Here is a 24,222-nt window from a genome sequence, read left to right on the forward strand (position 1 = left end):
GCATCAAGGATTCACCAGTTTCAGATACTGTCACAGTCCCAATGCTCTCCATCAGGCCTTGCCAAGCTCTCAAATCCCACAGATCATTTATTTGGGTAACGTATTGCATGAGACAAGGACTGAGTTTGTGTGTGTTACGAATCGCAAGTAACAAGCTATGGTTGACTTGCCTCCATTCCAGTCCTAAGAAGTCGATTCTTATTTCAAGTTTGTTTTTTAGAAGCCTGATGCAAAATGGATGTTAAAAATCTGCAGCCAGCTTGGTAAAGATCTTACAAGCAGTTTTTATTGTAGGCTGCTGAGAAAGTGAAGACAATCATCTATATTTTTGGAGTCTTGCTTCTAAATAAAGAAAGAGCCTCTCTGGGAAGAAGTATACTTTGGGATGGAAAAGAAATCATTTTTGAGGACTTATAATCTTCATTATCGACCTCATAAATCATGACCCCTGGAAAATTAATTAAATTTTACAGCAACAGGAAGTTCACTTGAAGCAGAAGTCTAACAAACCAAGTTAACATGAACACTGCAATTCTTCGAGCTTTTGAAGCAAGCAGGATTGGTCCATAAAAGTAAACTATAGAACTGACCTTCAGAGGAAAGAATAAAATAAACCCCTCATAACTGCTTGGCTCCAGACAGACACTAGCACTTTTGGAAAAGTAGATTTGCAATAAAATTATAATAGACATCACCCTGTAAATAACATTTATCATTACAAGATTCTTTTGAGTGGTGGGAAAATTTTATCACTTTGCAGAAGGGGAACTGAGAGGCACAGATATTAAGACTTGGATTCGTTCTAATGCTCTCCTAATATAAGTGCCAAACTTGGTGTCCTAACCAAGAGGTCACCTGATTCCCCACATGTCAGTCCAGCATCTTACTGGACACAGATCATAAGGTGGTATCTACCAATGGAGAAGTCAATGAGCTAACTACCATATTTCAGTAAATGTTTTTAACAGAAACTCTCCCAGCTCAGGTCCACAACATACTGTATATTCTTCTTAGAGTCTTATCTTCCATAGCATCACCCATATTTAACTGGGATGTTTTCTGTTTCTGCACTGACTCTGTAAACATGTCTAGCATAGACTAGAGAAAAGAATTGTTGTACTTGCTTTACTTACTGAGACCTAATTCCACATGGTTTCTGTGAGCAACAACAATAAGATTCCTACCTGTCAGACCCTTCTCCTAACATTTTACACTTGTGATGGAAGTATGCATCACCACCAAAACTGCAGTTTCAAAAACTAGACATTTGTCTGATTTAGATCATCTTAAAAGGATGTGACTCAGGATCAAAGTCAGCATCCTAAATTGTATTTTATAAGTAAAGGTGAAACTGTTCAAGCATCAGTTCTACTTAAGGTACGATTAGCAGGAAGAATGTATTTCAAAGTATTCTTTTAGGGAGTATTGAGCAGTATGGACAACAGCCTCTGTTTATAATCAAGTTGGTAGATGCAAGAAATCCCATTTCAATTAAATTCTGTTAGATAATACAGAAAAAGATCTTATGAAGTTTTACATAGGAGAAGAAAAACTGTAATGACAAGTTAGAACTAACAAGCCTTGCTTAGCACCGGCAAGTCAGCTAAGACAGTGATCTTTAAACCCACAGGAGACAAGAAGGACGTGGCTGTCGTCATTGTCCACCATGAAAAGGATTATAAAATAAGCTTGCTGAGATTCATTGTGCCACCAACCCTTGAAATGCATATGACTGAAAAAGCCACATCATGACAGGACTTAATCATTTCTCTCCTGGGTCCCTAACTCATCTGATGTTCTCTATTTCAAGCAAATTTATATATGATGGAGTTTGAACAGTTATTTACTTTCTTTTTGACAAAGAAACATCTGGTTATTTAGTCAATTTCTTAATTGCAAAATTATGATCTGATTGGATTAGAAAGTTCATTCCATTGCATTTCTCAAGTCAGAAGCAGAGAACTGATGCAGAATAAATCTTAAAGAGCCTGTATTTGTCACAAAAGACATAAGAGCCCATGATCATTTGCATTATATATTACACAAGTCAAAGCTTTGGTTTTATTTGATCTGTAGGTACTGCAACAGTAGGAAGGCTATGCAAGACAGCCTAACAGCTATCTTTGGAAAGTTTGTGTTTGGGGCGGATGTCTCTAAATGAACAAAGTCCAAGAAAGATCAGATGGGGAATGATGAAGTCCAATTGCATTTATCATTATGGAGCTTGAGCCTTTTTTATAACAATCTACATAAAATAATTAAGTGTTCATAAAATACTAACACCGACTTGCTAGTCCCATTACCCTTCAATAGAGGTAGAAAAATGACTTTTGAATAACTGAGAATCAAAAATAACAGGAGTGCATTTTGAATACAGTCACAGGTACCCGAACAACCTATAAGCACACAAGTGGAAGTAAACACATAATGAGAAATTCCTCCATCTAAACATGTTTGGACAGTTGAGTAGGATATGAGCACAGAACAGACCAAATATCGATTTCACTCTGCCATATGCAGTGATGAAGTGGGAAGTAGACACAGAGACATCCAAACTGCTTTGGGAGCTGAAAGCAGCACAACGTTTTACTGAGACATCTGCAAGTATCTCATCTCTCCAACAGTAGCTCATATAGCTACCACTTCCAGTAACCATCTTACTCAATTCACCTTGGTTTGGGTATTTTCTGCATATTGCTCTAGGCAATGCAGGTAAAACTTCACAGCAACACTATTTCATGTTAGTAAAACTAAAACCTTTTCATTATAATTTCCATACACTTAATCACAATTATATACTGCTTTCGGATTCGGGTTTTAGCATATAAACATTACAGTAAGAAAATATAATAATTTAAAATTCATTTCCAAAATCAAAACTCAAAAAATTGTGATCTTCATAGGAAAACATTTAATTCTAGAGCTGTAGAAAACCTTCTGTTTTCTCATCTAAACAGAAGAATCAGAATTTGGTACTATGTTATTAATACACTGAAAGTCACACTTTGACATATCCATATGCTACACGCTCTACTGGATATCCAGCAAACAGATTAAGCACGTGTTTCAGCCAGTGTGTAAAAATGCACTTGACTGAAATAAAGGGAAGACATTGCATGTCCATGTGTACGAACATGATAAATTAGATTTGACAGGTTTTAGCAAAACCCTTCTTAAACTATTGTTCAAGTAACCAAGACCCAGTTACATAATGAAAGTGCTCTTGTGAAAAAGAATTAAAAATTGTTCAGTTTTTCAGGCTGTCTTGAGGGTGTCTCTTAAACATGAGCTATTTCATATCATATTCAATGCATAAATCTATTTTTCTATTGTTGCCTAATTTTTATTTTTCAAAGATCACCTCAATGTCATTTTACTAAATGAAGCCCTTCTGTGTTGAAACTGTTAAGGCAAGCATTAGCCACACAACTATATCTCAGGTAAAACTGGCTCACGCTATTCAAACTCATATTGCATGTGACCTTTTCCATCTTTCCAGTCTGATTTATTCTTGGACACTTTCAGATCACTTCAGGATTTGCAGGCATTAGAGAGTGAAGGATCAGAATAAATGCTGATTACAGAGAAGAAAAGATCCATACTTCTAAAGAGAGCAAATATCAATTTTATAATGGAAACAAATCTGAAGAATCCGAACCAGCTAAAGCAAACCAAAAGCACCTACTCTCCATTCCACATATAATTTCTCTTACAGTCACTACAATATGTTCTCAAGGTTTTTGACTGTTTGCTTTCTTGAGTTTGAATATTTTAAAAAGTACTATTAGTCCCCTTTATACTAAAAAAGGGAAACAAAACAAGGATCTGGGATAACTGAGTCTTGCCATTTTGATACACAATATATTTTACTGGAGATTAAGAAATAGTGATGACTAATAGAGGCCAATCTCTTTGAAATAAGGGGAACAAGTATAATTTAGTGTCTGGTAGAGGAAAAAAAATTGCCTTGTGACTCCATCAATTTGAAACTCACCATCTTCAACACATGATTCAGCATTCAGCTTTCAGATTAATCTGACTCAGCTGCCTGGAAGCAGGAACACTTGAAATTTTATGCCAGTATTATGCCAAATGTCACTATAAGAGACCATTGTCCAACAGTTGCAGACAGAAAAGATTAAGCTTCAACATTTTTTTTTCCATTTCTAGCAAACTCTCCTAGTCACATTCCTGTAATACCTCTATTACTGTGGTATTGAATGGCAAAGCATAGCAAAGATCTGGATCTGTCTGTTGAGCTTTAGGCAACTCTTTTCATTTCTCTCTGCTAATGTGTGCTCATTTCTGGAAAAGCTAATTTTTTTTGCCTATTTAACTTGCATATTAATCTCCATTGAACTATACAAAATGAATTTCAATCTTCATGTAAAAAAAAAGGGAGGATAGTTTTGGATTCACACCCTTCTTGATTTTCATCAATCAACCTTTTCTGCTTAAGTACTGTTTAATCAAAAAAAAAAAAAATCCCAGATGGCTCCTAAGATTTATTGCAGCATCACTGAAATAGAAAATAACATATCTCAGCTCCCACATATAACTGCTCATGAGACCAACTTAACTAATCAAAAATATATATAAAAGCAAAAAAGAAAAAACCCACCAAAACAAAATAAAAAAACATTCTTACTTCTACCTCTGAGCAATACCAAAGCCTTGTCCTGCATGACTTTGTGTAGGGAACTGCTCATACAGACCCTCACTCAGTTTAGCCATGTCCTCAGCAGAAGGACACCACAGCTCCCCTTCCAAGCCGAGGAGGCCTGCATGTTCCTCATCTACCTCTGCGATGCATTCAGAACATCCATCACTCAGTAACACTTCAGATGAAAAGAGCCCTAGTTTCAAGCAGCATGATGCAGTATTATTGCATCTCATATTTCTATGTGTTCTATTTTATGATGTCATTATATGGAAGCAAAGGAACAAGCATTGCAGTGGGGCCTGTTTCAGAGAGTACTGATGGCTAAAGGTAGACACCTTTTGCCACTTTCCCTGTCTCAATACAAAGCTTAAGAATTAGGGAAGTTGCTTAAGAATTAGGGAAGTTGCTTATCTGTCTAGGAAGAAAACAAAGATGAATGGGAAAAATCTATGCATAGAATGCATTGTATTGAAGAATTCAGTTGTAAAACCATGTAGTATTAAACGGTAATGATAAAGAACAACAGTGCAATTTTCAGTAGTGCATTTAAGTCTTAAGATTTCCCAACAATACAAAGTCATAATGGTCAGAGCCATACAGCTGTGGCTACTCTGCAGTGAAATAATTATATAGATACAGTTAATCCCACACATAAAAGGAAATAAAATTTATTTGCACAAAGTGCAAGTGTAACACACTTCTGTGTTACAGACTATGCTAAATTATATTTAGCATTAGTATGCTGTAATGGCTTTCATATTGCTCTATGTGTATTCAATATGACCAAATTCTGGTCCCTGTTGTAACAAGTGCATACATATTGCTATAAAAATTTAAGTTATTGACAATTCAAGGCCTTTTCCAAAGCTCAGTGGAGCCATTGAGCACATTAGTTCTCAAAGTCCATGGGGTTCAGTCATTATGAATCATTAGAAATTCAAACTGGCAGCTTTAACAGTGCCCAGGGGACTTAGGTGCTCAGCTTCCATTAAGTTTCCATTTAATTTAGTTACCTAAGATCACACTGAACACTTGAAAATACTAGCATAAACAAGATCCAGGGTAAGTTACAGTACAACAGAAAACCTGAATGCAGAATAAAGTATTTGACAAATTGTTTCTTCTTCATATTTTTGAAGTAGTTTGTCAAACTACGTGGGAGAGTTGTGGTCTATCAAAATGTACCAAGAAGTCTCCAATGTACTAGTTCTAGCTGGGACAGAGTTGACTTCCTACTGCCTACTGGGGTTAAACCACAACACCCAAAATTATCCAGGAGTTGTTTTCTCCTAAGACTCCTATGAAGTATACATTCTTCAGCTTTCTGTTCATAATACTAGAACAACTTGGATCATTTGCTTTCCCCTCACTGCCTGGAGAACGCATTGATGTGCCAGGAGAATGTGTCTCTATTCAGTAACAATGAGCCTACAGGAAAGAGTTTTTGAAAGGTCCTTTTGTTAATATTTTGCTTTAAGTTTGCTACTGAGAATTTCAATTTAAAAAGAAAACTATATCAAATTGACTAAAAATGTAAGGTTAAAAGAACCAGAATGAAAAAAATAATACTGCTGCTACAAATGCTGTATAACAAGTAAATGCTGTTCCATATGCCACAAGATTGCTCACATGTCAAGACATTTTGTGTAGAGGTTATAGATGGAACAGATCTATAGCTAAAGACAAACATGCCTTGGGACCCATTGATTTTCATATTAGGACTGGCTGAACATTTAAAAGGACCATTAAGTACACACAGATGCATATAGACACACAAATGCTCCTCCTGAGGGCAACACTGATTGCCAAAAAAGATAATAGAGAAGCAGAAATTCTGCCTGAGTGTTATACACAGAGAAAAAGAGCTAGCAAGACGTCTCAAATATGTTGTGAAAGTGAGAATTCAGACATTATGTTCCAGTCTTTAAGAAAAGTACAAATTAATGTTAACACTCAATACATGCAAATAAACAGGAAAAAAAAAATATTTTACTATCTGCATTTATCATTTTATAGACCTAATCTGCAAGCCCAACCTTCCAGTTTGAGATTTTTCCCAAGACTGTGTCTTTGGTGAAAGCCTCCTGCTTGTGCCCAAATGTCCTTCTAAAAATGGTCAAAATGTTGTAAACTTCCATATTCCTTAACCAACAGTGAAACAAAAGCTGAAAGTAACCCAGTGTCTTTAACTCCATCTGAGCTCCAGCTCATTCTTAGCTACTGCAGAGATTTTTGCAGTACTTCCCCTACCCTCCAGAAGAGCTCAGAAAAGATTGTTTAATGTTCTTCAGTGGCTACAGTCATGATATGTACCTCTCATCACAACAGTTCATCATAGCTTTAGCCCTCTTCCAAGAAAAGAATGACAAAAATGTCAAATGCATTCTGATTCTGATGGAGGACCAGCACTTAACACTGCAAAAGCTGCAGACCTGCACTACCCTGCAAGTACTCGTTTTGTTGTGGCAGGTCCTAAATGATTATCTGTAACTGAGATCATGGCCTCTGCATTAGGTCCTATGGGTATATGTCTACACATCTAAAGGAGCTATGGCTCCAAATCATTAAACCTGAACAAAAAAATCTAAACCAGAAAGTCTGTTTGGGGAAGGAAGCAAGAGACAAACTGATTTGCCCGAGGTTATACTGCTTCGCACAAGCTTCTTTTTTTCCCCCCAGAAAGACTAGAAATATTGCTTTACTGCTGGACTTATTATGGAAACATTATAATAAACACAGAATGCAATATCTGACTCAGCAATCTGAATAAATTTTATTCAGTTAATCTGAATAAAATATTGAAGATACATGTACAGAAAGGTAATAATTCATAAAGGTTATATGCATTCTTTACGAAGCTATAAAGATGTATTTTTTTTGTAAATAACAATTCCAAATGACTGACCTCTCAGTAATTTTTTGCCCAGCTAACTCTGAAATAACTTTTTGACAACTACTGAAAACGAGAATTATTAAACGTGGTAAGAGAAGAGCTCATTCTAGCTCACTATCTCGAATAGTTTCCCCCATCCTGACTCGAACACCAAGAAAAAAACCCAAGTAATTAGGAGAATATGAGAAGAGGGCACTCAGAAAAATGTACTTTTTCTGCTTACAGTCTAGTGATTTCAACTAATTACTGTTTTAGGGACCTCTTGAGCCACAGGTGGCCACTAGACCATTGCGTTAAATAAGGAGTAAGAGCATCCACACATTTGGGTCTGATTTGAATTGCCTGATGCTGCTGAACCAACTCACATTGAACACTGAACCTGGACAGCCTCAAGTTTTCAGGCATTTAAGAGCCACACAAATGAAAAACACCGCAAACTCCAGGATTCTTAAAATGATCTCAATTCCGACTGCTTTGACTATAATCTTTACATCAGAGTCCATTACTTTTGCCACTAGCATACAAAATCATTTTACTATTAATGCTGCATATTCTTTACTATCACACAAAGCACGCGTATCTTCCATCCATTTTAGTACTATAAACATAACACATCTCTCATCTTTGGTTTTTGTGATTTCTCCCCTCCTCCCCCAATATTTCTTGTCGATTCATTCCATACTACGCTACAGAATTAGATCTATCTTAAACTATACAGCACTGTCAAAAAAAGAGAAATACTGCTTCTCACTTTATCATTAAAGAGCTCCTTGTTTCTCAGATTTATCTATGGTACTAAAACTCTCTTTGTTTTAATTAGTACTACTGGATGATTCATGAAATTTCATGACAATAATAGCTGTTCTGAATTTTTTTTCTGTTTAATAGTTCTTCACATAATTTGTGTCAGCTGTGCATTGCTTTTAAAGACCTATATCAATCGAAAACATTAACCTCCAAAGAAAATTCACTTCACTTAAAGACTGCTTGCCACTAGTGATTAAGTCAAGTTGACCATTCATCACAACCATTAATTTGAGGCTCGGCTCGCATGTCTCTCAAACCCCTGCCTGAAAAGATTTCTTGCATGTTTTTCATTCAGAGAATCCCATAGGTGACTTAATATAGGTTTGTAAACTAGAGGATCGAAACGATCCCTTCTGATTTTGTAATCTATGAAAACACAGAACAACAGTCACCAAAGACATCCTTAAAATTAAATTATGTGCATAGGACAAGCTCATGAGTCAGAGTCACAAACATTATTCTATGGCACAAATATTTTGTGCTTCAGTCTTAGAAGTCAAGAGTCCTCGGTTCAGCTCCTCAATCTGCCAGAGTTTGGAATAAGCGGGATGATCCTTACTCTACCTGAATTCACCTTGCTTTGCTTATAAGCTTTTCTAGGCAGAAGATGCACATGGTTTTAGTATAGCTCATACTGTGTCTCCTCTTACCTGAAGCTCAAATTTGAAATCAATACTTGAGTCCTTGACAATAACTTCATATCAAACATTTTCAAAGAGATTTAGCTTGTATTTTCTGAAGGGCTTGTCCATGTACAGGAGGCTTTGTGTCATTCATTCTGCTAATGTGCAAATTGCTGTAAGGCATCCAAAAGTCAGCCTGTGAGATCAGCCCATGCATTTAGAATACTGTTCATCTAATTACTGCCGGTAATCTTTCCATTTGGAGTATGGGCAAAAAGGTTAATTATTACCAACAGATGACCACTAGTGAATGAAGTGGAAGAAAAAGTAGTAGTAGTTAAACATGTAATTTCCAGCCTGCCTTTCTGACTAATAAACCTAAGGAAGTCTGCTTCTCTAATGACTCTTCCACATGTAATCTCTCATTTTCTGAAACTCATGCAAATTCATATGGAAGAAAGGGCAGAGCAAACTTGACTTGTTAGTTGCGGACTGAAAAGACACACAGTGAACACCATACAAAACATCTGTGGGGAACAGGGACAAGGATACATTGCTTCTTTATGACTGCGATAGTGAAGTTAGATACTGTTCTGTTCACAAGGTCTTTTTTCCGACTTGCACTGCTCGTCCGTCTGATGCTAGCACTGTACACACTTCACTTGCTATTCACACTGAACAGCTGCCTTCCAAAATACGTTTCTCCCCAGGCATACAAATACAAATGCTCCTGGTCCCTCTCCCTACTGTTCCATTTTTACAGCATATTACCCTAGCTACCAGCCAACCTTTTTCCCTAGCAGGGGAAGAGCAGGAACACAACTGCCCTTTCTGTATTCACCATGCAGTCCTCTCCTGTGTACGACCACCTCACAATACAATTGACCAGAGACTTTTTAAGAGGAAGCATTCTTTCATGAGGAAGAAATGGCAATTCATTGCAATGAAAACATTTTGCTGAAATTCACTCACATTCAGGGTAAAATTCCTTATTCAGAGTCAAAGACAGGGCAGTTCCAACTCAATAGAGCGGGGTCAGGGGCAGCCTTAAAAAAATCCAGATTGAAGTCCATAATTGAAACAAGGTAGAGTAGTAACATTTTAGCTTTGCACAGACCTGAATTATCATGGAGTAAATCTACAGTGAAATTCTCTTTCCTCTCCCCAGAGAGGAACCCCAGTGGCATCATCCACTTAAGATGTTTTCTTACAAAACAACCTCAGCTTTTGTATCCTTACTTCTGTACTTAACGCTATGTGTCCCAGAAAATGATCACAAATTTGCAGCTGCCCAGATCAGAGGTCTAAGAGACCATCTCATTAAACAATATGAAATACAGTATTCAATTCTTGGCACCACATTTCAGTAAAGAGATGCAATAACAGAAGGGAATGCAGAGGAGAACCATGAACATGTTTGGAGACCTGACAATAAGGATATTTTGAAATTATTGGTAGTGATTAATTTAGGGGGCAAAAGACTGAAGTGAGACATAATAATCACCTTTAAAGATCAAAAAGATTTCTGCAAGAAGAAAGAGAATCTATTCTCTGTGCCCATGGTGGAACAGCGTAAGTAGTAATGGGCTTATATTAAAGAAAGGGAGATGTAAATTAGGCATTGGGAAAAACTTTTAATTGCTATGACACTGAAATAGCACCTGAATTAAATGCTAGGAAGATGACCAGTTTCCCACCGTCAGAGGCTTTCAGGAACACACACAAAAGAACTGTTAGGAATAGCACATGCATATTACTCTCGCCTCAGGGCAAGTAGGTGGGTTGAATGATTTCACACATCCCCCCAGTTCTATTTTCCATGATTTTGCAATCATGCAATCTGCATAATTTGCCTCAAGATGAATACTAATGGTTGGTCTACATTGTGAATGAAGATGGTAAACAACCTATCATCTTTTCTTTAAAGTGATTGAGGCATATCATAGAATCATAGAATGGTTTGGGTTGGTAGGACCTTAAAGATCATCTGGTTCCAACCCCCCTGCCACGGGCAGGGACACCTTCCACTAGACCGAGTTGCTCAAAGCCCCATCCAGCCTGGCCCTGAACACCTCCAGAGATGGGGCATCCACAGCTTCTCTGGGCAACCTGTGCCAGTGCCTCACCACCCCCACAGTGAAGAACTTCTTCCTTGTATCTAATCTAAATCTACCCTCTTTCAGTTTAGAGCCATTAGCCCTTATCCTATCACTATGTGCCCTTATAAGAAGTCCCTCTCCAGCTTTCTTGTAGGCCCCGTTCAAGTACTGGAAGGCTGCAATAAGGTTTCCCCGGAGCCTTCTCTTCTCCAGGCTGAACAACCCCAACTCTCTCAGCTTGTCCTCACAGGAGAGCTGCTCCAGCCCACTGATCATCTTCGTGGCCTTCTTCTGTTGAGGGCCCCAGAGCTGAACGCAGTGGTCCAGGCAGGGTCTCACGAGGGCGGAGTAGAGGGGGAGAATCACCTCCCTTCACCTGCTGGTCACGGTTCTTTTCATGCAGCCCAGGATATGGTTGGCTTTCTGGGCTGCAAGTGCACATTGCCAGCTCATGTTGAGTTTCTCATCAACAAACACCCGCAAGTCCTTCCCCTCATATGTCCAAGATAAGCAGGGAAAGTTGCACCAGCATTATCTATTCCACAGCTTAAATGAAGATTTTGTTGAGAGAAGACTTAGATTCCTTCTGCAACTTGGCACCCTTTCTTAAGCTCCATTAATAATTTGAACTATGATAGCCAACCCTGAATTCTCCCTCATCATAGTACACACTCCATTGACTATGTAATGATGCTACTATACAGTGATGCATGTGACATATTTAAAAAATGACAATCAAATGACAATAGAAAAAAGTTTGAGATGCCTCTCTGACACTCTTTTCCATTTCCTAAATGTTGTGCCATAATGGTTCATTAAAGTGATGACATTTGCACTTGCTATAACACAGGCAACTCCCACTGCTTTAGTAAGTGCTGAAGACCTGCGCATACTATCAATACATCTTAACCTTAGACAATAAAACTTACAGATGCTTAAGAATTTATTCCAGCTATCTGGGCACCATGGACCAGACAATATTTCACATACTGTCTTTCCTTTGACTGTGAGGAACTTCCTTCCTTCCAGTTCAGAAAATGCCGATAACTATATGCACATTAGTAATAAACATTGCCAAAAATTTAAGTAATTCCCCCAAAACTGATTATTAATATGGCAATATGTTCGCATAGTTTTAAATCGTAAACTCTCTATTATAAAGGAACACATCTGCACATCACGTATTAGATAAATGTGATAGCAGAATGCACAAAAATATGCAATAACCTTACTGAGATTATGAACGGGGGCGTAGTGCTTATATGCAAGACTACCGGCTGGCTTTCTTTGAGCAAGAGTTTACAAGACAAAGTTGGAAGAAGAATTTTTTTATTGATTTAACTCTTCACCATGACCAGGCAGATTGAACATCAGCAATGACTAAGATTCACAACACTAGCTGAATGAGTCATGTGCTGAAAAAATACAATATTGTATGCATATACAGAGGAATACCAGGGATGTGTGTGGAGAATGTGGTTTACCGCCCCAGTATCGGTCCTTCACTACGCTAGGGTCAGATCCCTGCTCAAACTATGAATTCTCCACCACCTTCTAGGAGACAGCTAGCTGCAGTTACACTTAAAAAGCTGTATCTGCTTACCATACAGTAAAACAAACACCCTGGAAGCAGAGAAGACAAATAAGAACAACTAAATTATTGCTACATTATTTAGTAGGTGCCATGGCCAGTATCTACGGGAGTAGAAAACAGCATAGAATAACTAACACTGTAATGTTCTTCCTCCAACCAAATTCTCCCTTGACATAGTAAAACATGGCCCAGAAGTATTCTCTGATAGTATTAAATAAACATTGCGGGGGGAGGGTATGTGTCAGGATTTAGAAGTCTGGAAAATATACAGCTCTCCTGAGACAGTCATCCGTAGAGCTAAGCCTCACAATCTATTTAGGACTTTCTTTTGAACCTTAGTGAGTTTTTAAACCTTATCTGATGAGCATAATGATATTAAACTGTTTTTCATTACCCATAAAAAGTGAACAAAAAGGATAAAGCTGCTAGCGTCTCAGGCTATTTGAAAGGAATCAATAGTCTGAATCCCTTAGTATATCCTGCTCATAAAAAAAACATTTTCTTTAAACTAAAAGGAATTATTTGGACATGAGAAACTAGTTTCACGCAAAGTACCTATGCAAAAAAAAATCCTAGGAAGACACAAGAAACAAATGTAAAACATACCCTTATATACATAGTTAGGTATAGGTATATACATCTATATGTATGTTTGTACGTACACACATATGCATTCATACATATATAGAATACACAGAAGAACCAAATTCACCAGCCTGGAGGAGGTTTCAAGTCAAACACTAGGTCACAGCTCAAGGAAATTTGGTAGAATTAGAATCATAGAATGTCCTGAGTTGGAAGGGACCCACAAGGATCATCGAGTCCAACTCCTGTCTCTGCATAGGACAACCCTAAAAATCACACCATATGTCTGAGGGCCTTGTTGAAATGCTTCTTAAATGTTGTCAGGCTTGGTACTGTGACTGCCTCCTGGGGGAGCCTGTTCCAGTGCTCCACCACCCTCTGGGTGAAGAACCTTTTCCTAAGGTCCAGCCTAAACTTCCCCCAGCAGATCTTCCTGCCGTTCCCTTGGGTCCTATCATTGGTCGTCAGGGAGAAGAGATCAGCGCCTGCCCCTCCTCCTTCCCTCATGAGGAAGCTGTAGACCGCGATGAGGTCTCCCCTCAGTCTCCTCCAGGCTGAAGTGACTTCAGTCGCTCCTCATGTGGCTTCCCCTCTAAACCCTTCACCATATTCGTGGCTCTCCTCTGGACACTCTCTAGTAGCTTTGTACCCTTTTTGTACTGTGGGGCCCAAAACTGCACACAGAGCTCAAGGTGAGGCCGCACCAGTGCAGAGTAGAGCGGGACAATCCCCTCCCTCGACCGGCTGGCCATACAGTGCTTGATGCACCCCAGGACACAGTTGGCCCTCCTGGCTGCCAGGGCACACTGTTGGCTCATGTTCAACTTGCCATCGACCAGAACCCTAGATCCCTCTCCGCGGGGTGCACTCAAGCGTCTCATTCCCCAGTCTGTATGTACATCCAGGGTTGCCCTGTCCCAGGCACTTGCCCTTGTTAAACTTCACATGGTTGGTGATTGCCCAGCTCTCTAATTTGCCCAGATCTCTCTGCAGGGCCTCTCTGCCTCAGTTTTGTGTCATCGGCAAACTTTGATAACAAACCTTCAAGTCCTGCATCCAAGTCATTTATGAAGGTATTGAAGAGCACTGGCCCCAAGATGGATCCCTGCGGAACCCTGTTAGTGACTGGTTGCCAGCCCAATGTAACCCCATTTACTATAACCCTTTGAGCCTGACCTGTCAGCCACTTGCACGCCCATTGCATTATGTGTTTATCCAGCTGTATGCTGGACATTTTGTCCAGGAGGATACTGTGAGAGACAGTATCGAAGGCATTACTGAAGTCCAAAAAGATTACATCGACTGGCTTCCCTTGGTCAACTAGGTGGGTAACCTTGTCATAGAAGGAAATCAAGTTTGTTAAGAGGACTTTCTCCTCGTAAACCTGTGCTGGCTGGGGCCAATGACTGCGTTGTCTTTCAAGTGTTTTTCAGTAACTGCCAGAATAATCTTCTCCATAACTTTGTCAGGCACAGAGGTGAGACTGACAGGCTTGTATTTACCAGGGTCATCCCTGTTGTCCTTCCTGAAGATTGGGACAATGTTTGCCAGCTTCCAGTCAACTGGGACCTCCCCAGATTTCCAAGAGCATTGAAAAATCATTGAGAGAGGTCTCGCTATGACATCAGCCAGCTCTTTCAGTACCCTCGGATGAATCCCATCGGGCCCCATTGACTTATAGGGATCCGGCTGGAGCAGCAAATCCTGCACAAGTTTGGAGGTGGTTGGGAGTTTGTTGTTCTCGCAGTCATGGTTCTCTAGCCCAGGGCTCTGGGGGTCCCAGAGACCATCATCAGTGTTGAAGACTGAGGTGAAGAAAGCATTAAACGTCTATGCTTTGTCTATGTCCCTGTTTATGAGGTGACCATGCTTGTCAAGTAATGGGCCAATGTTATTTCTCGCCTGCCTTTTGCTATTTACGTATTTTAAAAAGCCTTTTTTATTGTCCTTTGTAATACTGACCAGCTTCAGCTCTACTTGAGCTTTGGTTGTGCATATTTCCTCCATAAAGTGGCAAACAGCCGCTCTGTAGTCCTCCCGTGTCACCTGACCTTGCTTCCACTGGCTATAAATTTTCTTTTTTTGTCTTAGTTCTAGAATAAGACCCCTACTCAGCCAAGCCGGCCTTCTACCTCGCCTGCTTGACATTTTGGAACTGCCTGCCCCTGTGCTCTTAGGAGGTGGTACTTAAAAAGTGACCAGCACTGATGGACCCCAGCACCTTCAAAAGCTTTTTCCAAGGGGACCTTACTAAGTAGTTCCCTGAGCAGCCTGAAGTCAGCTCTCCTCATATCCAGAGCTGAGGTCTGGCTGGCAGTTTTTCTCCTGTTACCATAGATTTTAAACTTGACTGCTTCGTGGTGACTGTGGCCAAGGCAGCCACCAATCGCCACGTCACCCACAAGACCCTCTCTGTTAGTAAGCAGCAAGTCGAGGAAGGCACCTTTCCTGGTCGGTTCTCTTAGTACTTGTACCAAGAAGGTATCATCCAGATGTTTTAAGAATCTTCTCGACCTGCTTGTACCAGCTTTGTGGTATTCCCAGTTGACATCTGGCAAGTTGAAGTCCCCCATAAGGACAAGGGCAGATAACCTAGAAGCATCCCGTCGTTCCTTAAAGAATAAGTCATCTGTGTCATCATCCTGGTGGATGGATAGACTGGGTGGCCTATAGTAGACTCCCACAATGACATCCACTTTATTTGTCTGTCCCTTAATCATTACGCAGAGGATCTCAGCTGTGCCATCGCCAACTGCTAGCTCCATGCATTCCAGCCCCTCCACTACATACACTGCCACCCCCCCCACCTCGCCTGCCCTGCCTGTCCCTCCTGAAGAGCCTGTAGCCATCCATCATGGCACACCAGTCACAGGACTCATCCCACCAGGTTTTGCGTATAACTATGACATCATATCTCAGGGACTGGGCCAAGGCATCTAGCTCCTCTTGCTTGTTCCTCAGGCTGCGTGCATTTGTGTAAAAACACTTCAAGTGTGGTTCATTGTGCCCGTTGCCTCATGGAGCAGCCTGAGGAATTTCACCAGCACACAGCTCCTTGAACTTTGGTGTGCCATCCCGTTGCTCATCACTGACTAGCCAGGTATTGTACCTTTCCCCCTTCCAATCTAGTTTAAAGCTCTGAGTTAAAACAGGCCAGAACAGGACACAGTGAGCTTGAGGCACTAGGCAAAACAAAAAACTTTTCTGTATCTGAATAACTCAGGAAAATATCCTTAACACTTAGAAACTCCCTATTCATTTTGCTGCACTGTGCTAACCAGACATGCAGTCCTACAATGAAATACTTTAGTTAGCAACTAAGATCCAGAAGGAGACCTAACTGTGAATTTTCCAGTGCATTTTTTGTTTTGTCAAAAAATATTGATTTGTTGAAGCTGCAGCTTTTCATAGGAATGCATCCATTTCAAGAAGCAGTCATCATGCAAGTTTGTTCACACCTGACAATTTCTGGTCACAATGTGAGAAAGAATGTTTCTAACAATAACCTACTTTTCAGACCACTTGCTATATAAAGAAAACAGGCTCAAAACTGTGCTCAAGATGTCTATTTTGTATATTATTTGCCTAACTTTAGGCTTCAAGTTCCAGCTTGGCCTGATTCATAGAAGGGGTTAGATATTCTAGGAACCTGCTGGGCAAAGCACTGAGCTGACTAGTGAGGGTCTTCACTTTTCCAAATGAGACGTTTCACTTCTTTTACGGCAGAACATGAGAAAATTAATTTTATTTTGATTCAGCATGGGGAAAAAAACATTTTACTGAAGGAAGCAAGCAATTGTTTCTCAACAGTAATCAGAAGTGTCAACTTTATTCTGACATGGACTACGCTGTGTATTCATCTAGTTTGTTTGAAGGATAGGTGTAGTCCAAAACGCAGTTAGGAAAAAGAAATGTAAATGATTACAAACCTTCGTGATTTGTAAATGGCTTCCTGTTCTATCTATCACTTTAAAACCATTTAATAACTACTCTTTGAAACACACCCTAGTATACACTGAATGATTAATATCATTTTTTTCAATAAAGAATTTGTACACGTTAATTTAAGATATTCAAATCTAAACCGTCATAAAATAGAGAGGCTTAACCCTCCCATGGTGTAAATAAGGATGATTCCTTTAAAGTCAATGAAGCTAAGCCAATTTATAGCAACTAAGGATCAACCCTGCATGCCTCCAAGGCTTAATTAACTCTGTGTACCTTTTCTATCACATAATGCTCTCATATGAATTAATGTTTAAGCTGTTATCACCTGTGAAATGTGGAGCATGTATTACTCAGAGCTGCATGAACAGGATATTATTCTATTTATATTCTTGTGATGGCCTCCCAGACACTGGGTGAGCTTCCCTTCTGAGGAGCATCAACAACTATTGTATATATGCATTCAGTTCAATAAACAAAAAAACCCCCATTAGTTAGGAGCAAGCCTGTCCGTAGGTGGTCCTTACAACTGAAGCATTTCTTGTGAAAAGAATTCTGTTCCCAAACACAAAAGAAATATATACAGCTAACTGCCTCCATCAAGCTGAGGGGCATATGGTATTCCTCAGCACTGGACTATAAAGCAAACGTGAGTTTGCAAACACAACTCAAACATGGAAAGGAAAAAAAGAGTCTTAAGCCAGAAACTCTTTACTACTGGAAATCAAAGATTAGGAATTGGGGTGGTGGTGTGCAAAAACAACAGTACATGTAATTATATTGCAACTTTTTTCCAGTATCCAGTATTAGGGGATGGGGTTGGGGAGGAATAATTGTCAATACAGCTTACTGAGAAGTTCATCAAGGTAGGTATTAAAAACCTGGTTGTCATCGTTAGTATCACCACTTCCTTGTTATGGCTGTGAAAGTAACTCTGGAACATCTGTACTATTTTTGAAGGTTTTTAATCTTTATTGCTTCCATCTTTGGTTTATTCTAGTGTATTGTCTCATAGCAAAGTAAAAAAGCACCATGTCGTTCTGAGGCTGGCATATTAAATTTTCATATGCAGCTATTGGAGACAGATTTATAAACTAATTAAGTATAACAATCTCATAAGCACTGCTTACATCTGAAGAGTCTCGTATCAACCAGCTGAGTTATTCCAATGGATAAAAAAAAACTTATTCAATAGGAACATTTGCCGAATCAGGCCAAAATTATTTTCTGTCTAATGTAAATCAACCCATGTGTAAACACCTTATGCAAACATCTCTCCAAGTTATTAAATTACTTGATTTCTGAAAAAAGAAAGCTCGGCATCATCGATACATTCTTATTAGTTTCCCTCCTCTATTCCTGTATGTGCTTACTAGTTTTTCTACTGCTTCTAATTCATCTAAAAGTATGTTGCTCAAGACAGCAAGAATTGCCATCTTTCCCCCCTTCTATACCTCACTTAAGTTTAATCTGCTGTTTCTGTTTTCACAGATGCAATTCAGTCTGTCCAAGGACTATCTTTTTTGGTAATACTTATATACTGTACTATAAAATGTTTATATAGACACTCCAAATAACAGGTGAATAATAAGCAGTATTTTGAAATCTGCTTTACTAGAACAAAACCACAAAGAACAAATAAAACTATTGAAATGTAATATTCTGCTAGAGTGGTGACGAGTTTTGTACAGAGAGCAGCTAAAGCTGTTTTTATTCCTATGTTTTTTTTCCAGTGCAGGAACACACTAGATTCAGTTTGTTGTATGTTTGGTCCTATGTCTAGCATGTATTTTCTGCACTCTTAGTCACTTCAATCTGTTTGTTTCTTACAAAAATTCCATAACAACCTATATTTAAGAACCTATTTCTCCTACTGTGATTTTATTATAAACAGGCATCGAAGCAGAAGTTTTAAACCACCATTAACTGATGAGCAAGTATCTCAAACTATAAGTTTTGTCAGTTCTTCTTCCACCATAAGACTATCAAAGAACAGTCTTTTATGATTCCCTGTTATAAACTTTGATTGTTTACAATCAATTTTCAAAAGGGAATAAATGCCTTCCCTAGAGAATTTAACTCTTGAATATTATTGGTATAGGTGCTGTCGTGGTTTAACCCCAGCTAGCAACTAAGCACCACGCAGCCGCTCGCTCACTCCCTCCCAGTGGGATGGGGGAGAGAATCACAAAAGTAAAAATGAGAAAACTCATGGGTTGAGACAAAGACAGTTTAATGGGTAAAGCAAAAGCCATGTGCACAAGCAAAGCACAGCAAGGCATTCATTCACTGCTTCCCATGGGCAGGCAGGTGTTCAGCCATCCCCAGGGAAGCAGGGCTCCATCACACATAACTGTTACTCGGGAAGACAAACGCCATCACTCCGAACGTCCCCCCCCTTCCTTCTTCCCCCAGTTTCTATACTGGGCATGACGCCATACGGTATGGCATAGCCCCTTGGCCAGTCTGGGCCAGCTGTCCTGGCTGTGCCCCCTCCCAGCTGCTTGTGCACCTGGCAGAACACGAGAAGCTGAAACCTCCTTGACTGGTGTAAACTCTGCTCAGCAAGAACCAAAACATCAGTGTGTTATTAACATTATTCTCATGTTAAATCCAAAACGCAGCCCTCTACCAGCCACTAAGAAGAAAATTAACTCTATCCCAGCTGAAACCAGGACAGTGCCCATATATTCAAGAGACTTCTGAAACTCCCCCATTTAAAATGGGCTCATCTTACTAAAGCTGCACTGACAGCACTCACTCCACTAAATAATCCAAGCTGCTGAGAGAACTGCAGCCTGACTCTGGGATTCCCACTGGCTGCAGTCAGGTGAGTACATGTGGAATTGGTTCCAAAATTTCATTTTACTCAATGACTCCAGGCACATCATCAGTATTGATTAACTGCAAGCACAATGATACAGTATTTTGTCCTTCAACATCATTTCAGCCTAACTCAAGAGCTTCTGAGTAGATATTTCTTTGAAATTCCTGGATCCGAAAGACAAAGAGATGTGCAAGAAAGGAAACCCAAACTGTGGCTTGCTACTCAACCACGGACAGCACAAGGTCCTCTACTTGCAAGGATCCTAGAAAAGAGCAAACCACTTACCTTTAGCGCACTTCCATGGTATTTTCCCTGTCAAGTGACCAAGATGACCACCTCTGGCTCAGTCATCAAATGTAGGCACTATCTCAGAACTTGTCTCCAAACACAAGATCTATTTTCAGGTTTGCTTATGACACTTAGGATGTACAGCACTGTCAATGTCTTTAGAGTTCTTGTGATTTGATCAAAGTTTCTTTTCCTGCATACAACTCTTGTAAATATGAATGTGTGTATGTACACATGCATGAGGTGCAAGAAACCCTGTTATAAATATAGGCTGTACTTGCAATTTCTCCTGAATCTGAACAACTGAAAAGATTTTTCCACTATAAAAGTCTTGTAAAAATCAAACTGGGCTGTAACAATCTAGTCAAGGGCTGTCTATTACAGAGTTTCACTGTTAATAAAACTCAAATTATGACCACAGCATGCATTCTTGTGTAACAACCTGCCTGGAGAAGGAACCAGATTACATGTATGAACCTTTGGTATACATGAATCAGTAAAATATTGATGAGTATAATCACACTAGAATAAATCCACTTATGACCTACTCCTGCTGACAAAGGTAAAGATTTAGCTAAGCAACTACTTGACTTAGAGCTGCTTTCCTGGGTCTGCTTCATTTAGCATACATCAAAAAAAACAGAAAGTCTTAGAGCCTGTCCAGTGATTGATGGGCTTCTATTACTGTTACAGAGTCAGTAATATATAACCCTATTGTTTGGGTAATAACTTATATGTTTTCTTACTTTAGAAAACTGTTCAGTGCGGAGTTTGATATATGAAGTGTTTTATGCACATCTACACAAAATACAAGTAATTCATTTTCATTAAGGGAAGATATATGTAAATAATTTCAGAACAGATTCCGACATCTTTATTCTTTTAAATAAATATCTGACTCCATAACTCCTCCCACTGTGGTGAGTGGGATGCTTCACAATGTGAAAGGGTTTCTCTTTCCCCTCTTTTTTTCCCTTCTCTTTCTCCCCCACCCCCACCCCACCAAATTATTATTTTTTTTTCTTTTCATGTGGTATTTGAGGGGACAGGTCTCTTGGGAGGCTCTAAGCAACTACCTCATCCAGCCCATTAAATTTATTTATGAAGCTGCCTTGCAACTGGTTATATTTTACCTTTGACATTTTCATAACCTATTTACATGTGTATGTAGGTGTTTCTTGTAGAAGTTTTAGACTTCTCACCCAATTTAGATACTTGAACTGTGCACCAAACACCAAAGACGACACTTGCTCCTACATATAGAATGGACTAGGGAAGGGAGATATTGAGAATTACACAGAAAAAGCCTTTTCTGGCATGCATTAATTTTTTTCAAGCCTACAAAACCTGCTAAATAGAAGTATGTTTTATATATCACATTACATGCACAGTATTTTCTGTATACTACATGTGCATATAAGGTATATATTTATACATATCATACGTACGCTAATAATTCATATCAGTTGCCATACAGATGCAGAATTTCTGTGGAAATTCTCAAGAGAGTGAGATTTCTGAAAGACAAAAACTCTAAGTCCTTGGGAGCTGCAGCCAGGGAATGTCACTATAGCACATTGAATCCAAAGGGTTTGGGGTATGCTGCTGCAAAAACAGGAAGGAAGGAGCTTTGCTTCAGACAGGTATTAATTGGCTCAGATCCTAAATAAAAGTGGCTGTACTGGATAAAACAAATATACATCTAGTTTGGTACCATAGTTCCACTTAGTTCTCACTAACAATCACCTACAGAAGAATACAATATATTTAGAAATGTATTTTATATATATTTTAGATTTCTGATTTATACAACAGATAAGAATACCATATTCTGCAGTGATTTGCATTTCAGGGACTTTCTTAACAAGTATTATATCTTTGAGCTGAAGAACATCTAATGGATTTTTCTTCCAAAAAATTCTTCCCTTTCCTTTATTTTGGCATCCATAGCATCTTATGGCAACATCGTTTGTTTTGAACCTCCCACTTACCAGTTTCCTTTGACAATCTGTAGGTCACAAGTGACTCTGAAGTGTCATTCCCTATTATGATTTCATATACCTCTACCAGGTGCGTCCTCAAAATGTTCTCCTTTCAAGGCTGAAGGATCTTCCACTGGTCTATTTCCAGAGCTTTTATAAATCAGGACAGGCACAGATCCTTATGCATTACAAATTTGACTAATTCAATTGGAATTAGATTTAAGACTGGTTTAAGTTCCAAATTAAGCGATTCCAGTGGTCTCTGTAAAGCTTAGATTCATGTCAATACTTGTCCACCACAGAGAATCCACCCCATCATTTTTGTTATCAGTTGCTACTCAATAGAGGCTCACGTGTAGGATGACTGAGTCATTTCAGTTCATCTCAGTTACTACAGCCTGTCTCTTTTTTGAAAAATATGGTGGGTGAGAATAGCACCTGACACTAGGTAGCAAGTATTTTAGGGTAATGAGTATGTGTGCACATGGCCTTGCTTATGGAGCCTACATCACCGTAGCAATAATTGAAAGACAGAACAATTTTCTTCAAGGAAAAGGCCTTTTCAGGTAAGCCATTTACCACACAGACAGAACAAGGACAAAAGTGGTTCAAATTCCGCTCTCCCATCAGAATGGAACAGATTGATTGACTGTGCTATATTTAGAGAGGTTTTCTAGATTTATATTGATAGAATAGAAGAGAATTTGTCCCAAAGTATCGCAGATACAAACAATTGAGATGGTGATATAACATCTGCCCTCTTTTCCAAAATCCTCAGTTTGTTATTTAAAGCCAGTATAGTAGAATAATGCACACTCATAATATTTAATTGCTGGGCACTTGCTTATTGTAAATCTGTTTCGATAATAATTTCCTATTCCTCTAGGTGACACATTCCTTTTAGTGGAGCTTCTAAGTTCATATTCATTATTAGGGTATATAGTTCTGCTCGGTTAACCTCCATCACTGTCATCTTCCATTCCTGTACAGGATGATAGAAATGTGGCCACAGATGAGACATTTTGCAAAAAAAACTTCTAATTTTTGAGAGGAGGTTGGCTATAAACAGGTATTTGTATTTTCTGTTCTCAGTATTCTCAAGAAACATGGGGATTTGATAGCAGATGGGCAACCAAATGTATTTTGAACTTCAAAAAGCCATTTTGAGCAAAGTTTAAGTATTTAAAACAAAGCAATTTGTGCATTTCTAAATCATAATTTCATCTCACCCATTGCTAAAATAAGCCACGTGCATTTTTAAGTAATCTTATTAAGAAAGAGACTTAAAGGCTTTTTTTTATTTTATTTTATTTTTTATTCTTTGCGGGGACATGGGGAGGAATTTTGACTTTAATTTTTCTCCTACACCTTTTTTCCTAATTAACATAAAAATATATTATATTAGAAGATATGGGAAATTGCTCACAGAGCACTCACTTCTTACAGTAGGGGGGAAAAAAAGCTTTTTTTTGGTCCCTGCTAGTCCTCAGTTTAAAAAAAGTCTTTGAATATTCCTATTTTTTTCAACAGCAGAGTGAATCCATTAACAAAGATTGAGAACAGAGCTGAAAAATCCAGAATTTGCCCCCTGTGCATTTTTCCTCCTGTTTGCCTACTGTCTATTTCTACTACTAATTTAATCAATTTCTGACACATCTGCAGTATTTATCATAAGCTCATCTACTTTAAGCTAAAGACACAAAATCATGGCATTACACTGATCAGAAATAAAGCTTATTTAAGCCAAAATACTTATGAACTGATTTAAATACTAATGAGGCTGACAGTTACAGAGTGGCAGAATGAGGAGTACAGAAAATACCAGTGGCCTTGATGTATTGTGAGCCCTTTAAGCGGACTGTAATTAGCTACTAAAGAGGATCTTTACTACTGTTTAACTATCAATATCCATCAGA

This window comes from Platalea leucorodia, assembly GCF_965183815.1.
Source record: "Platalea leucorodia genome assembly, chromosome: Z".
NCBI lineage: Eukaryota > Metazoa > Chordata > Aves > Pelecaniformes > Threskiornithidae > Platalea > Platalea leucorodia.